This window comes from Alexandromys fortis, unplaced genomic scaffold, assembly GCF_014885135.2.
Source record: "Alexandromys fortis isolate MF-2015 unplaced genomic scaffold, M_Fortis_MF-2015_v1.1 scaffold_540, whole genome shotgun sequence".
In the NCBI taxonomy this organism is placed as follows: Eukaryota; Metazoa; Chordata; class Mammalia; order Rodentia; family Cricetidae; genus Alexandromys; species Alexandromys fortis.
Window position 1 is genome coordinate 26,930 of NW_026068414.1, and position 16,570 is coordinate 43,499.

At 44.5% G+C, this 16,570-nt stretch overlaps 3 non-coding genes across 3 annotated transcripts; 2 read left to right on the forward strand and 1 right to left on the reverse strand.

Moving 5' to 3' along the window:
• The first annotated feature begins 5,559 nt into the window (after positions 1–5,559).
• Positions 5,560–5,716, forward strand: LOC126495642 (U1 spliceosomal RNA). The gene has a single exon (XR_007590206.1). It is a non-coding gene; the product is annotated as a U1 spliceosomal RNA (small nuclear RNA).
• Positions 5,717–7,538: 1,822 nt separating this feature from the next.
• Positions 7,539–7,609, reverse strand: Trnag-ccc (transfer RNA glycine (anticodon CCC)). The gene has a single exon. It is a non-coding gene; the product is annotated as a tRNA-Gly (tRNA).
• A 4,530-nt stretch (positions 7,610–12,139) lies between these two features.
• On the forward strand, positions 12,140–12,211 carry Trnah-gug (transfer RNA histidin (anticodon GUG)). The gene has a single exon. It is a non-coding gene; the product is annotated as a tRNA-His (tRNA).
• Positions 12,212–16,570: the final 4,359 nt, after the last annotated feature.

The following is a 16,570-nucleotide window of genomic DNA, read 5'->3' on the forward strand; positions in this document are numbered from 1 at the left end:
AAAAAAAAAAAAAAGAAAAGGAAAGAGTCCCATTCTCCCCATTTCCAAATAAACCAGACAGCAGGTGGAGATTTCCACAGGAGTCCCCTCTCTTCCCACACCAAATAAAAAAATGGCTTTTTTATTTTCCCTGCCCACTCTGCTATCTAGAAAGAGCAAAGGCTTCTTACAACAAAAGGAGGATCCATAACTAACTAGATCTCATTATGGCCGTGTTAAAGGCCTCCCATTTCCGCAGAGCTATAGGAATTATTCACTACCGGTCTCATCAGAATCTATTCATCTCTAAGGGATCAGACTCCATCATCTCTAAGGGAAATAACCGAGCTGACCAAGCAGCCAGGGCAGCAGCCTTCCAGGGCCAGACTTAACTCAATCACCTCAGGGGGTTCATACAGTAAGGCCCACATTCTCACAGTCACCACCTGACACTTGGCCAGTTCTGTCCTACCTACATCAACTCTTCATCCACATAGTCAGGCTCTGTCTCACTTTGACACGGCTCACCTCTAACATACATAGGACTTAGAGTTCTTAAAAACTATCACTGTGTCTTATAGAATCTGTCAAAGGTCAGATTCCAAGTCCAAGTATGGTAGCTTCCCTTTTCCCACCCACCAGGTCAGGGGTTCCCTTCTAGGGACTGAGTGGCAGCTTGATTTTACTCATATGCCCACAGTCAGATGGGTTAAATATCTCTTGGTTTTGCTAGATACCATGTCTGGGTGGATTGAAGTGTTTTCTGACACTAACAAGAGGGTCCCGATAGCTTTTGATGTTTTTCTCCAGGAAAATTAGCCCCCAGATTGGAATCCAAACCTCTCTTCAGTCAGATAATGGTCCAGGGTTTACCTCCCAGATCTCTCAAACTTTATCTACAACTCTTAACATTCCCTGGAGTTCTCATATTCCATACTGTAGGCCCATATTTCTACACGGTATGGCCACCAGAATCCCAGGACACAGTTTGCACCTGCAGCACAGGAGATGGTCACCTCCCTAACAAAGGGTCAGGATATGATAATGTTGTTCTGCTCTTTCTCTGTAATGTGGAGGGTGCCTGGGATAGAGATGCTAATTCAGCCTATGTGACAGAGCTGGCATCAGTGCAGGAAGATAGGGAGACAAAGTGGGCATAGAAAGGTGTGGTCAAAGGTGGGGACGAGACCAGAGACATTCGCCTGGTTATCTCGGAAGCAGAATGCCAATGAATTTCCCCCTCAGTTTATGTTCTGGTATAGAAGGCTGTTTGGAGAAAAAAATGCAGAGGAATTTTCAGGATGTGAACTCAGGATTTCATGAGGGATCCCTGAGAATCTCCCTCCCGATAAAGCCATGTGAGTTGTGAGTTTATTCCCACGCCTCCCCTCAGGTCCAGGAGAAATAATTTAGGCTCCGGGCTGGCATCAGACCCTGACATAATGGTGCCCGTATGCGAGACTGATTGGTGAACCCCAAAAAACATGGAAGAAGTGACCAGATATACAGAGGAGAACGTGAGGAACCCACGAGAAAAAAATTGCACCACAGGTGCATATGTGAGTAGTGTGCACTCAGAAATAAAGAGAAGTGGGAAGTTTAAATCAGGAGTAAAAATTTGTAAATAATAAGTTTCATATATGGGATAAGGAAAGAGTATTCAGTTAGATATGTTGATAGCTAAGGGAGTTAAAATGGAGCAGAAACAGAGGCAGAGAGATTTAGAGCCTGTAAGCATGCTAACCGCAGAAATGCAACTTTTATCGCTAGCTAAACAGGTAGGAGAAGTAAAGGAACTATGGCATTTGGCCCAAGAACCGCCTAAGTTACTGCTGAGATTGAGGCGCCAGGCGCCGGCACACGGTAACCAGCTGAATCTAACCCACCTGCGGGAGTAAGTTTAGAGAACAAATTTTACCCCACACAGTCGGTAGCCCAGAGTCGTCTATAGAACAGCGGAGAGGATTCAGGAATTCTCCTAATTTTACGATTACAAGTTAAAATAAAAAAAAAAAAAGTTTAAAATCGGTATGGCTATACACACCAGAGCTTGTGATGGCAGGCTGGCAGAAGGGGGGAGCCTGTGTCCTGCCCCCTGCCATGTGGCCTTGCTTCAGCAGGGAGCTGAAAGGCAGGTTTGAAAAAGTAGCCTCAGAGAGTTGCAGCTTCAGGACAATTAAAAATAAACAAGCAGGTTAAATATGCTTCTTTTTCCAGTTCACAATTTTGCTTCTTTGTCACAAATCTGCTGTTTGTAGGCATGTGGATTCATATCCACGGTGAACTGATAGCAGTTCTTTTGATCCTCATACCTTTTCAATGTGTTTGCAGTACCGTGGCTCTGTAGTGAAGTTTAAAACCATGGATTGTGATGCATTCAGAAGTTCTTTGATTTACAGGATTTATAAGATTGTTTAGGCTATCCTGAGTATTTTTTTCTTACAAAGTTGAAGATTGTTCTTCTGAGGTCTGTGAAGAATTTTGCTATAATTTTAATGGGCATTGCATTGAATCTGTAGGTTTCAGTAAGATTGTCATTTTTGTTGTGTTGGTTCTACCTTTACAAGAGAATAGGAGATCTTTCTATTTTCTGATGTCTAATTAAAGTTCTTTTTTTTAAATATTTATTTATTATAGTATTCCTTCCACGTGTGCCTGCAAGCCAGAAGGGGGCGCCAGGTCTCATTATAAATGGCTGTAAGCCACCATGTGGTTGCTGGGAATTGAACTCAGGACCTCTAGAAGAGCAGTCAGTGCTCTTAACCTCTGAGCCATCTCTCCAGCCCCTAAAGTTCTTATCATATAGAATTTTCTACTTGTTTGGCTAAAGCTACTCCAAGATATTTTATGGTATTTATGGCTATTGTAAAGGGTGATGCCTCTCATTTATCATAGTGTAGAAGAGGTGCATTTTGGGTAGTTTTCAAATTCTGTCTATGACAAAGCAATTTTGCTATGAACATAGTTTGGCGCATGTCCTTATTGGTTGAGCATCTTTGTTGCATAGGCGCAAAACTGGTATTGCTGAGTTTTAAGGTAGATAGTTGCCTAATTTTCTGAAAAATCACCATACTAGGATCCAAAGTGGCTGTACCAGTTAGCACTTCCACCAGCAATGGAGGAGTTTTGTTTTTTTCCTTTACCGAGCATTCTCTTAAGCACAAATTGTCAACGGTGTTTTTAATCTTGGCAATTCCTACAGGGATGAGATGGAATCTCCGAGTTTTGATTTGCATCTCTAATGGTTAAGGATGTTATACTTGAGCATTTTGAAGTGTCCCAGACATTTTAAGATTCATCTGCTGAGAATTGTTGGTTTAGGTCTGTACCATATATTTTTTTGGGGGGACTCTGGGGACCCCCCCCCCACCTTCCATCTTGGGCCCTTCCTTCCTCAATCACCAGGATCTCAAATTTTATCACCAGGAGAAAAATTTTTCTAGACACAACCTTCAGCATTGCCAGCATCTTGTCAGGTCCAAGCTGCCTGTCAGCCAGTTCCCCAAAGACCAGAAAACCTGAAGTAACCAGCTACCCCAAGACGTGGTCAAGCATCCCAACTGTCTGATGCCCACACATCAGCAGGAAGTAGTCTTGTTAGATGTGATGCCCCATTCCTGCCCCATTCCTCCCAATTTTCATAATAAATATAAGGGTGAAATGTTATCATTTCTATCACCCATAGTTCTGCCAAAATGTCTAGACACCCCAAGCACTGGCAACTCTGGGTTCCAGAGCCAGGCATGCGCCACCAAGTGTTGTGACAATGTACATAGCCATCCAGGACCTCAAAGCCTGTGTGATCTTGATCTACCCTGCAGAAGCTACAGCTATGTAAGCCACGTCAGTATGCAAATATGCTAGGCGGTTTCAAAACTGGATTCGCCCACTCCGTGTTTTCTTCTCAGCACCAGCTCTCCCCAGGCTGTGCACGCACATGTCTTTTCCTCTCTCTAATAAACATCCTTCCTGTGTACACATTCACGGCTGTGGGATGCTTCAGATGTCACGTCTGTGGTTTCCATGCCGCACATCTTGCTGCCTGACTTTTAACAACAGAGAGGGCCAAGGAAAAGGATCTCAGGCCCAGAGCTGAGCCCAAACAATGGCCGTCACCTTAGGGAGCAACACATTCCTGGGCCATAAGGACCTACCCGCACCTACCCGCACCCTCAGAGAAAGAGCAGACATTGTACAGCTGTGGTTTCAAACCCACAACATGAGGAGAGGATGGCCCCAGTTTGAGTTTATTGTTAGGACTTGGAAACAGAGGTGATCTCTGTCCATTGCTAACTGTCCTGAGAGCGTCTGTTAGCTTGACAAGTTCAATTTTCTTTTATTTGGCTTCCTTAATGGTTAACAAATCTGCAGATAAAAAAATATGGTTGTCATTCTGTCTACTTGCCTTATTCCCTGGCAAAAATCAGACAAGATCTAGACTATAAAGCAGACTGTAGGAGCGCTGGCTTCACACGGGGTCCCAAATATTAAAGGACACTTGAGGCTGAGACGTGGAGTCTGAGGACTCAGTGGAAGAAATGTTTTCTTAGTATTTGTCGTTATTATTAATGTGGGTGCGGCCATTCCTGTTTCGAGAGTTGACATCAACAACTTCTCAGATAAATGCGTTCTCTTTGTAGTGACAGCGAAGCACATTTATCTAGGTATTTTCTCATCAGACATGGATGTGATCTCTGTATTTATTATCACCAGTATTACTGTTGGAAGTCAGGCATGGTGCTACACATTAAGAGATTTTTGGTGGTGCAGGCTTTTAATCCCAGCACTTGGGAGGCAGAGGCAGGCGGATCTCTGTGAGTTCAAGGCCAGCCTGGTCTACAAGAGCTAGTTCTAGGACAGACAGGCTCGGAAGCTACAGAGAAACCCTGTCTCCGGGGAAAAAAGAAAAAAGAAAGGAAAAAATGAGGGTATTACTGAAATTTTGTTTGGGGGGAAAAATTACTGATGCCAGGAAGTAGTGGTACAGGCCTTTAATCCCAGCACTCGGGAGGCAGAAGCAGGAGAATCTCTGAGTTCGAGGCCAGCCATGTCTACAGAGAGTTTCAGGACAGCCGAGGCTACACAGAGAAACCTGTCTTAAAACAATAAAACAAAAAGTTTAAAAATTGACTGTTTAGACAAAAATAATAACAATAAATTGTGGGGTCTACAAACTTGGAAGAAGCAAACTTCACGGTAAGAACCGCAAAAGCACCGGGAAGGAAGAGCAGTCCTTGAGCACAGGCTGTGGGAAAGTAAAAGGTGGTGCCGTAAACCTTAAAGCAAAATTTCAAAATTTATCACGGCCAATGAGCCAATAAAATAGCGAAAATGGCATGAGGGTAAACCCACACCCGTTGCGAGAGGGGCGTGATGTTTGCAGGTAAGTGGCGCGCATGAGCCTCAGGGTCTGCATCTCTTTGGAAACCGTAGAGATTTCTCACGACGCGGGAAGAAAAGCCGGGCTGTAGGTGGCAGATAGACTTAGAACATAAATGTGCGTCCGAGAAAGCTAGCACACGCAGGCGGAGAAGTGACTGCGTGTTCAGAGCACAGGGTGGGTGGGGCTGAGTCGGGGCTGCGGAGGGGGAAAGCAGGATCAGGCGGGTGGGCTTTCCCAGGCTGAGGCTCACCCATTGCACTTGGGGTGTGCTGACCTCTGCGATTTTGCTCCCAAGTGCGGGAAACTGGACTGCATAATTTGTGGCAGTGGGGAACTGCGTTCGCTCTCTCCCCTAGTTTTCCTTGTAGTTAAAAAGAGGTGGTCTGATTTTGTTTAAGGAGGGGGGGAGGCTGATGTTTAACTACAGCACTGTTCGACACGTGTTCTCTTGTGGAAGCACTTCTCTTTGCTTTCTTTTCCTTGCGGTGGTCATATTAATCCGAGTTCCATCTAACGTCCTGTGTGGGTGTACGTTAGATGTGTACAAAAGGAGCGAAAGCAATCCTAACGTCCCCAAAAGACGGTAAAGATGTTTCTGTCACCGGCAAGTGCCTGCTTTTGTTTGTCTTTTCCGGTCTGTAACGCTTGAAATGAGAATGTAATAAAACAAACCAACAAAGGTTTTGTTTTTGAAGCTTTTGTGTATGAATATTTTGCCTACTTTGTACATGAAATACTTCTCAGTTGTAACACTGGTATCGTAGAGGTAGGAAGAGAATCCTTATGTGGGTGCATGGAGTCTAACCCAGGTTTGTTGAAAGAATGCTGAGTTAGTCCTGGTGGGGACTGTAAGTTTTTTTTTTTCTTATTTATTTAGTTATTTATTTATTTATTAAAGATTTCTGTCTCTTCCCCACCTCCGCCTCCCCTTTCCCTCCCCCTCCCCCAATCAAGTCCCCCTCCCTCGTCAGCCCAAAGGGCAATCAGGGTTCCCTGCCCTGTGGGAAGTCCAAGGACCACCCACCTCCATCCAGGTCTAGTAAGGCGAGCATCCACGAAACTGCCTAGGCTCCCACGAAACCAATAGGTACAGTAGGATCAAAAACCCATTGCCATTGTTCTTGAGGGGACTGTGAGTTTTAAGGAAGTGTGTAGTTGGCATTACAATAGTCCTAGGGCTCTGTGGTTTGTGTCTTCTAACCTAATTTTTTTCTAAGTCTGCGTTTAGGATACTATTTAGTTGCTGTCCTCTACAAAACTGTCATCAGAAAGGATGGTTGCAGTGAGAGACATCCAGCTCTGAGACTTCAATCTGGCTTCATTAACTGCAGTTCAGGGATGCTGAGAAAAACCAGGACAGGATCCACAGACAGGAAAAGCCTTCCAAACCGTTCCGCTATTTTTTTCTTTTTCTTTTCCTTTTTTTTTTTTGTTGTTGTTGTTGTTTTTGGGTGGTGGTGGTGGAGAATTTTTTTTTTTTTTTTTTGGTTTTTGCCTTTTTAGGGCCAGGGTTCCTAGACATGAAAGGCTTTTGTTGTGATTTTTAAGACAAGGTCTCACTCTTCAGTTTTTCCTGGCCTGGAGCTCACTATGTAGGTAAGGATGATATCGAACTCGCAGAGATTCTCTTGTCTCTGCTGAGTTTAAATTTCCTGAATGCTGAAACTAAAGATGTGTGCCACCACATCCAGCTTCACAGTCCATTTTAACCCCAATAAACTTGACAGTCACCTCCCTTTTCTGGCTGTCTTGCAGCCTGGTGTTACCCTATAACTCAGTCACAGTCTAGAGCAGATAGGCAGAAGCCTCTGGGGATGGTACTCTTCCCTGAACAAACTGTTTGCATACCTTCTGCCTGCCCATCCTAGGCTCTTTTTCCTGCCCAGAATATAGGTGTGAAGTCATCTTCTGCTATGAGAATAAAAACCTCAGGGTAAGGTGTCTGAACGGAAACAGGAAGACTCTGTTTAATTACAGCTGTGGTAGCGATATTCGATATTCACAAATTTGTGCCGGTACTCATTGACAAATGAGAGTAGTTACCTGTTTGAGCCACTGCTAGCTAGGTTCACTGTTAACATTTCCAAAGTCAGTCTGAAAGGATAGAGTACTGGTCCATTCTCTGGTCGCACAGAAAAATTGCGTGGGTGGCAGGCAGAAGAGAAAAAGAACGAGCTGCATTGGCCGGGAATCGAACCCGGGTCTCCCGCGTGGGAGGCGAGAATTCTACCATTGAACCACCAATGCACCCTCAGGAAGGTCTTGTGACACAGCACATTGAGAAAAGGTAAGAGAAACCACGTGTCTCAGTGAATTTTTACTGAAAGCAGCTACGTAAACCGTTTCCTCATGACTTTTTGAATTTTCCAGTCCTGACGAGGAAACACATGTCCTTCTACATGCTAGACTGTGATAAATTGGGCCAGATTTGCCACTCAAGGACTTTCGGGGCACGACTTTCAGCTCATTAGAAAGGAAATGCTAATTCCGGTTCCAAACTCGTACGTGGCTCTGAAAAGCCTCCCTTTAAGTTTGCCAGTGCCCAAGCCATGCTCAGTTCTGACGTCGTGGAAACACACGGGACCTAGATCCTGGGGACAATTCTATACCACACCCTATCTGTGTGACCAGACGGAGGAACACCCTTCTCGGGCAGTCCTCACTCTAGGTCCACTGGATTAGACAGGAAGAGGGAGAGGTGTGAACGAAGCCTGAGCCTACTTCCTCTCTGCATATGCTTCCTGGTTTGTACTCAGTGCAATGGGGCATCTCAGGCACCATCCTGCCCTCACCTCTATTACGAATTGTGTCCCCTTGTACTGTAAGCCCCAAAGAACCCTTCCTCTCTTAATTTTCCCAGTGTCAGGTGTTTGGTCAAAGCACCAAGGAAAATAACCAATCCGAGGAATAATAGAGAAGGTTGTCAGCATGATAATTCTGCTTGTGGAGAGAACATGCATCCCCACATCCAACACAGACAAAAGCAAGCCATAAAGAAAACAGAACAACACTGGGCATGGCTTACACCTTTAATCCTAGCATTTGGGAAGCAGAGCTCCATGAGTTCAAAGTCAGCCAGGGCTAGGGCTGCGTGGAGAGACCTTGTCCCAAAAAAAAAAAAAAAAAAAAAGAGAGAGAGAGAAAAGGAAAAAGATGAACAAATCTCTGGGACCATCAAATTTCCCCTTTCTGTTGGACAAACTGTTTGCAGGAGCGAGGTGGGCTGACTTCAGTCAGTCTTCTCTGGGCCTGTGCCAACCCCAAGGACTCAGTTATCATCACTGGAAAGCAACCATGGAATACCAGGCATGCCAAGGCCCAGGGAGCCATTTCCATCAGTGAAACAGAATCAGACATGTCCTGGGGTAAGCATTAGGAGACAGGACTTTCAGTTATTATGCCTGAATTCCATAGGCCCAGATCTTCAAAAGGAGACTCAGAATGTGTAAAATCAACCAAGTGAGACAGCAGAGATTAAAAGTAAGATGTTAGAGAAGGCAGCTTCCCTAGAGGGATTAGTAGCAAGTTACACATCGCAGAACACCTGGTCAGGGAAATATATCCTTGAGCAATTGAGAATGTCCAATCTGGGGCTGGAGATGGCTCAGAGGTTAAGGCCACTGACTGCTCTTCCAAAGGACCCACGTTCAATTCCCAGCATCCACATAGTCACCCATAACTCTTACTCCAGTCTCAGGGTCTGGAGCCTTCTTCCAGACTCCTAGGGCATCAGGCACACATGGGTTGTGCATTTATATATGTTGGCAAAACCCTATACATATATAAAAAACTTAAAAATGTAAAAAAATATTCAAACTGTGATTTAAGGACAAAAAAAGAATTTTTAAAAAATGGACAGATTCATGAATTCTAAGACAAACTTAAATGATCTAATATGGGAAAACTGGGCCTCATGAAAACTGTGGGTAGAGGAGAAGGAAAAATGTTTGAAGAAACAATGGCTGAAAACCCCAGCCATGGCAAAGATTATAGTGTGGGGTATCAACCAGAAAAGACTACTCTGGTGTGGGGGTCCTTCTGACTGTGTGTTGCTCTTATTGCTTAATGAATAAAGAAGTGCTTTGAGCCTATGGCAGGGAAGAACAGAACTAGGCAGGGAAAGCTAGGCTGTATGCTGGGAGAAAGAAGGGCAAAGTCAGAGAGAAACCATGGAGCTGCCAGAGATAGACACCAGAACTTTAGCTAGTAAGCCACAGCCACATGGCAATATACAGATCAAAAGAAATGGGTTAAATTAATATAAGAGTTAGCCAATAAGAAGCTAGAGCAGTGATTTAATTAATACAGTTTCTATGTGATTATTTCGGGTCTAAGCTAGCCAGGTAGCTGGGAACCAACAAGCGACCCCTTCTCCAACACTACTCAGACACGGGTTTAGACCAATAGAAAGGCATTAGTAAGCCAGGCATGGTGGTGCAGGCCTTTAATTACAGCACTTGGGGAAAAGAGGCAGGCGGGTCTCTGTGAGTTTGAGGACAACCTGATCTATAGAATGAGTTCCATAACAATTGTTACACAAGAAAAGCTCTGTCTTACAAAACAAAAGCAAACAAGAAAGGAAGTCATGATTAGGAGCTGGTTGTGACCACACTGGGTGCTCAGGATCCCAGTGTAGATGGAACCTTTCTCGGGGTGAGCTTTTAAGCTCAAAAACCTCCTTCTGGGGTGACACGCCTAAGTTAACAAGAACAGATCGCCAGAAGCAGAACCACAGAACCTGAAAAACAAGGTTAGTACATTTAGAGACTTTCTCAGACCTGTGGACTTTGATGGACTAGGTCATTGTTTTCTTTTTGGCAAGCGCTACTGTCTATGTGCTGAGTTTACCTCGTGAATGGACTTCCCCCAGGGCATCACCTGGGCTAACGGAGGTCTGGGCCTGTTGCAATTGAAGGAAGAGATGCAAAAACTTGAGAAACTCAGTCCAGGAGTCATTGTGCGGAATAAGCCCCAGACAGGCTGTAGTCAACTCCAGGGAAAACAGTGTTGTACATGCACGGGAACAGAGGAAACACATGTCAGATTTCTTTTTGCAATTCCCAAGACTCCATCTGACGGCATGTAAAAGAGGACACAGCAAGGAAAACCTATGCTATAACATAATCTTTTATGTTATAACCTTTTTGTACACTGTGAAGATGTATCTTTGCCGAGGCGCCTTCCAATTGATTTAATAAAGAGCCAGTAGCTAGGCAGGAAGAGTGGGGGGCGGAGAGAAGGAAAGAGAGATAGGAAGAGGTTAGATGGGACTTCCAGCTAGAGAGAGGAAGAGGAGATGAACTTAGGCTCTGGAGAGACTACATGGAGAGGAAACAGAAGGTACAAGATGGAAGAGAGGTAAGAAGTCACAGGGCAATTGTAGGTTAATTTAAGTTCTAAGAGCTAGTGGGACAAGCCTGAGCTGTAGGCTGAGCTCTCATAATGAATAAATCCATGTCATTATTTGGGAGCTGGCTGGCAGAACAGAAAAAGACTTATTAAAATAATATTTATCTTCTAAAAATTGATAAAAATAAATTCAGGCATAGACCTGAAATTCCAACATTGGAAGAGCTGAGGCAGGAAGATGAGGAGTTCAAGGCCATGTTCTACACACAGGGAACTGAGGCCAGCCTGGGCTACATAAGGTCCTACTTTAAAAAATAATTCATCTAAAGAAGGGCATTTCCGGAGGTGCTGAAATATTTCACTGAGAGATGACACACTGCTTAAGCTGGAAAGGGAAGAATGTCATTTAAACATGGTCCGTGGAAAACAAAAGCATGTCAGACAACCCTATAGCAGGTACTAAAAGAGTTTTAGAAAATACACCTCCAAAGGAGAGAAAAAAAAATTAATGAATGTTTTAAAAAGTAAAATATATAAACACTAAAATAGGGCAACTGGGCTCCGCCACCCCCAGAAAAACTTAGATCATTGGTCAAAGACATGGGGACAAGAATGGGAACCAAAGCTCAAGTCAGAACCAAATTAGTTCAAATTGACACAGAAAAATGGCAAAAAAAAAAAAAAAAAAGAAAGAAAGAAAAAAGAAAAAAAAGAAAGAAAGAAAAAAGAAAAAAAAAGAAAGAAAGAAAAAGAAAAAGAAAAGAAAAAAAAAAAAAAAAAAAAAGAATGCCTCCATTGTGAAGAACTCCGAGACTGCCGGTGACTGTTTTGTTATTTCAGAGTCTGTGTGCAGCGGGTTTCCTCGTTGGCTCTTTGAAAGGATCCCAGGGAATGACTTTTAACTTTTATTTTTTATTTGATTATCCCGTTGTTGTTTTGAGTAGGGTCTTACTGTGTACCTCTGGCTGAACTCACTATGTAGGCCAGGCTGGTCGTAGCTTCTCGAAGTGCACCAGACACAGCAAAGACTTGGAAGGGAATGAAAATGTCTTGCGAACAGAAGCACAAAAAGAAAATGAAAGTAGCGAGGACCGAACTTTTTACCTTCCTCTCATCACACACCCTCACTAGCCAACTGAACCACAGAAGAAAACAGGAATACTTTCTCTCCTTGCAGCAAGAGGAAGTCTCTAGCTCGATGCTAGCCGCAGCCTCAGCCTTCGGTGTCACAGGCCACTCAAAGGAGACGGTAACTAGAAACAGATCCATCCGCGCCCCGCTAGCTTCCAGCGGAGCAGCGGGTAGTCGAGTTACCGCTCAGGCATCCCGGGGAAAGCAGACGCCTGGGTCAGTGCTAGGCAGAACTGAACCGAGGCTTGGCCAATTGTACGAGCGCCGGTGACGTCTGCGTCGTTCGGTGTGTGGCTCGCCGTGATCGTATAGTGGTTAGTACTCTGCGTTGTGGCCGCAGCAACCTCGGTTCGAATCCGAGTCACGGCACTATCGTCCTTCTGCCCGGCGATCTTTTGCTCCAGCTCTGAGCTCGTCCCTGCCAATGTTCTCCTCTGCTTTGCAGAGCACAAACACCGGGAACTGCTCTCTCAAGCTCTGGCAGGGGAGACAACATTCCCCCTCTCCACTTCCTCCACTCCATTATCTACAATAGTGGCCAGCAGGTGGCAACCTTACTTTAGGGCCAGCAGGCACTCACAGCCTCACAGATGTTCCAAGCATCACCTCCCAAGATCTGAGATTCAGGTAGATTTCCAAATTCAGCTCCATTTTTTGTATTTTATATTTTCTTAGGTGCTATTTAGCATATATTTGTATATCAACGTATCACCATCTCCTTGAAGTACTTTATCAGTAAAATTTTAAGGTTTGGTCTATGACACATCAAATTAGGTTGGGTGATACTAGGGTTCAAACCCAGGACCTTGTACATGCTAGGCAAGCCCTATACTACCTTATACCCACAGCCTCAAATTCATGTTTATGCATAGTGTTCTACAGAAATACAGTTGATGACGTTTTGCTCTCCACCATGGACACTGTGTTAAGTTGTTCTGACAGCATGTATTAACGCTATTTTCTTTCCCTCTCTGAACTACTTCAGCTGAAACCCAATTGATTAAATAACTACGAATTGATTTCAAATCTCATTATTCATCCTTTATGTATTTGTGCCTCCTGTTGCTACTCACCCATTGTCTAGTCTGACGTGGCTTTCACTAACTCTAAAGTCAAGTAGTTTGTCCTTTTCCTCCAACGACACACCACTGAGCATAGCAACCACACTCCTGAGCAGGCCCGTGTTCAGAAATAGTTGTCCAGCAAAAATGAATTTCTCATCTGTTTTGTGGACTTTTTGTTTTGTTTTGGCATCTTTTGTCTTATTGTGTTTATCTGTTTTTATTTTCAGTGTTTTGTTTTGAAGAATGTGAGAGAGAAAGGGCATGAACGTGAGTGGTTGGGAGGATTCGGGAGGAGTCATGGGAGGGAAAAACAATAAAAATACATTGTATGCAAAAAGTTGTGCCATTATGTCTGCCTATATTTCATCTTCTTATATAGTTCAAAATATTCTGGGATCTTACCCTTCACAATCATTGTGAGTACATGCCTTCCAATATGGGCTGGTTGTCCCCTGTGGCCAAAAACTCCAGTAGGCCAGGCAGGGACTGTTGGAGAGATATTATTTTCAGGTGTGTGACTTTTGTTTATACTGCATTTGCTTAACTCTGTGAAGCTGTGGTTCTTTGCCTGTCTAAAACACCTGATGGTCTAATAAAGAGATGAATATAAGGATGATCTGGCTGCGACATCTGTCACCCCCTTGATCGCCAGGGTTGATTCGGCTGATCTGGATGGCTAGGCAGGTGTCCCCTTCCTCCCTCACCGCTCCATGTGTGTCCCTCCAGAAGCTGCGCTCAGTCAAAGAGGACGACCTTCTCCGAATAGAGGAGGACCGGTCTTCAATCAAGGGTATATGAGTAGCTGCGCTCCCCTGCTAGAACCTCCAAACAAGCTCTCTAGAGATGAACGGCCAATAGTGAGGCAGAAGCAAGGATCGGCAGGGCTGGTAGGCAGAGAGAATAAATAGAAGGAGAAATCTGGAAGGAAAGGAGCAACGAGAGAACAAGGGAAGGAGGACGTCAGGCCAGCTATACGGCCAGCCAGCCAGCCACGGAGTAAGAGTGGAAGTAAGATATACAGAAGAAAAGGAAATAATAGCACAGAGGCAAAAGGTAGTCAGAATAATTTAAGAAAAAAGTCAAGCTAAGGCCGGCATTCATAACTCAGAATAAGCCTGTGTATGTGTGATTTATTTAGGAGCTGGGTAGCGGGTCCCCCAAGAGTAAAACATCCACAACATGGAACACACTTACAGACCAATATATAATGCTGTATTGGTGAATCCTAAGTTGGAATGGAGAGCCGAAGATGTTGGAGATGCCAAGCTTGTAGGCCTACCTCCAGCAAGGACAGGCACAAAGCTCCGGATCAATCCAGCAGCCTGTAGCAGCTCAGATCCCACCCTGCTGTCATATAAATCTGCTTGCTTTTCTGCCTTTTTGCTCCTCTCTCTGTCCACCCTCCCCAGTAGGCCTTGGTAGGGTGATCCCCAATAGATCTTCTCTACCCACAGAGTAGTCCAACCGGCTAGTCTCTCTGTCCAGTCAATTATACTCCTTTTTCCATTTTGGATGGGGATGTTTATGGTTTGCCATTGTATACTGAAAGTGTGTAACTTGAGATTTTGATTTCATAGTGAAGAATCCAAGAATAAGAATATAGAAATATAGGTCCCAGAAGTAAAAATGTAGAAATACAGAAATAGAAAGTTGTAAGCCCAGAAGAATGTTAGCAGCTTTTTCAACAGCTTAAGGATTAATTGTTAACAGTGGGGTACTTTGCTTTACAACCCATAGCTCTGTCTGCAAGGCTGAAGCTGCCCTCTGCAAACCAAGGGTCAGCTTTTAGATAACCCCGGCCACTCGTGACCGACAATTGCTGTGAGCTGAGTTAGCTTTGAAAGGATGGGGTATATGTGACTTTTCGGTCATGCACCGTCCTTGCTCTGTAAAACTGGCAGCATCGGAGGAGGGCAGCACTTCAGTGGACACTGTTGGGGAGCACCAGGGAGAACAACGACTTAAAGACAAACGCTCCTGTAACTAAAATCCCTGCTGATGGAAACAGTAAAAAAGGGCAATTTGTATCTAAGTTTTACCTCGAAATTGTAAAAATTTCTTGTTGCTTCTTGTTATGAAAAGGGGAGTCAGGAAACAGCCCATGACCACAGCCATCTCTGGCTGTGGCCTCAGCTAGCTGGTAAGCCTTTGTGCCCCATGGAGATTTTTTTTTTTAATTTTTAATTTTTTTTCCTGGAATAAAGTCTGCTTCTGGCTTACTAGACTTTGGTGGTCTGTCCCCATCTTTGCGCTACCCCTATGGGCCCAACAATAGTTAAGAATTGTCTTGAGTCTCAAAAGTGACTGAGCTGCTGAACGGTGCTGGAACTGTTGAGACTATGGGACTCTTGAAGGTGAATTGAATGCCCTTTCCTCTATGAAATGGCTCTGATGGAAGAGGAGCAGAATGTTCCGGTGTGAATATAAAACATCCGCTCCAGGCTCTTGGGATGGAGTACCTGTTCCCCTGTTAAGGGGCTATCCAGAGAGCTTGTCTTTCTCCGCCCACCAAGATGTGGATACGGATATGCACAGTGCAAGGGCTGAGCCACTGTAGCTGCCCTGCCTTCTCCCCTGCAATGCTCTGCAGTCTCTGAAACAAACAAGAGTAAAGCTCTCTTCCTTAGGGTGCTCTGCCGGGTCCTTGTCACTTCAGTGAGGAAAGTGAGTGGTGAAAGCAGAGGTACAAGGAGGAGGCCTAAGCTAGACACGGCAAGCTGAACTTAGGGCCCGAGTCTGCACACCTGGTTTTGGAGGACACCAATGGGCACATGCAGACAGGACAGTCACTGGAAGCAGCAGATAAATGAAGGACACTTTATAGTTTTCATTTACATGCGATTCTTTTTTTTTTCTATTTTTGTAAATATGATGACCCCAATATGGGGCAAACGTTTGGTTTTGTTTGTTTGTTAATGTTTTCCAAGGCAGGGTTTCTCTGTGTGATCCCTGTTATCCTGGAACTTGTTCGGTAGACCAGGCTGGCCTCAACTCATTGATCCACCTGCCTCTGTCTCTTGAGCGCTGGGATTACAACATGGGTCACCATACTTGTCAAGTTAAATACATTTTTGCAATAAACTCTTGTGTCCCCGATTTTAGATCAAAGAACTCTTAGAAGCAGTAGAGCTGAAAAGTAAAAATCTTTATTATGGGGGCTGGAGAGATGGCTCAGTGGTTAAGAGCATTGCCTGCTCTTCCAAAGGTCCTGAGTTTAATTCCCAGCAACCACATGGTGGCTCACAACCATCTGTAAAGAGGTCTGGTGCCCTCTTCTGGCTGCAGACATGCACACAGACAGAATATTACATACATAATAAATAAATAAATATTTTTAAAATATCTTTATTATGGCACCGGGCCTAGGCACACCCCACTGGGAGATGGGGGGAGTGGCAGCAATATTGGGATACACACACAATTGATGGGGGAATACAGAGATGCAGGGGTCAACCATAGGTCAGCCAATCAGGACGGACAGAATATCCACAACATCACAAAAGCAGAACTGCCTGTTTACAGAAGAGTTTAGCGAATGATCAGCCAACTGGAATAGGCGGTATGTTTATAACCTTAAGATTAGGACACGGAGCCGGGCGGTGGTGGCGCACGCCTTTAATCCCAGCACTCGGGAGGCAGAGGCAGGCGGATCTCTGTGAGTTCG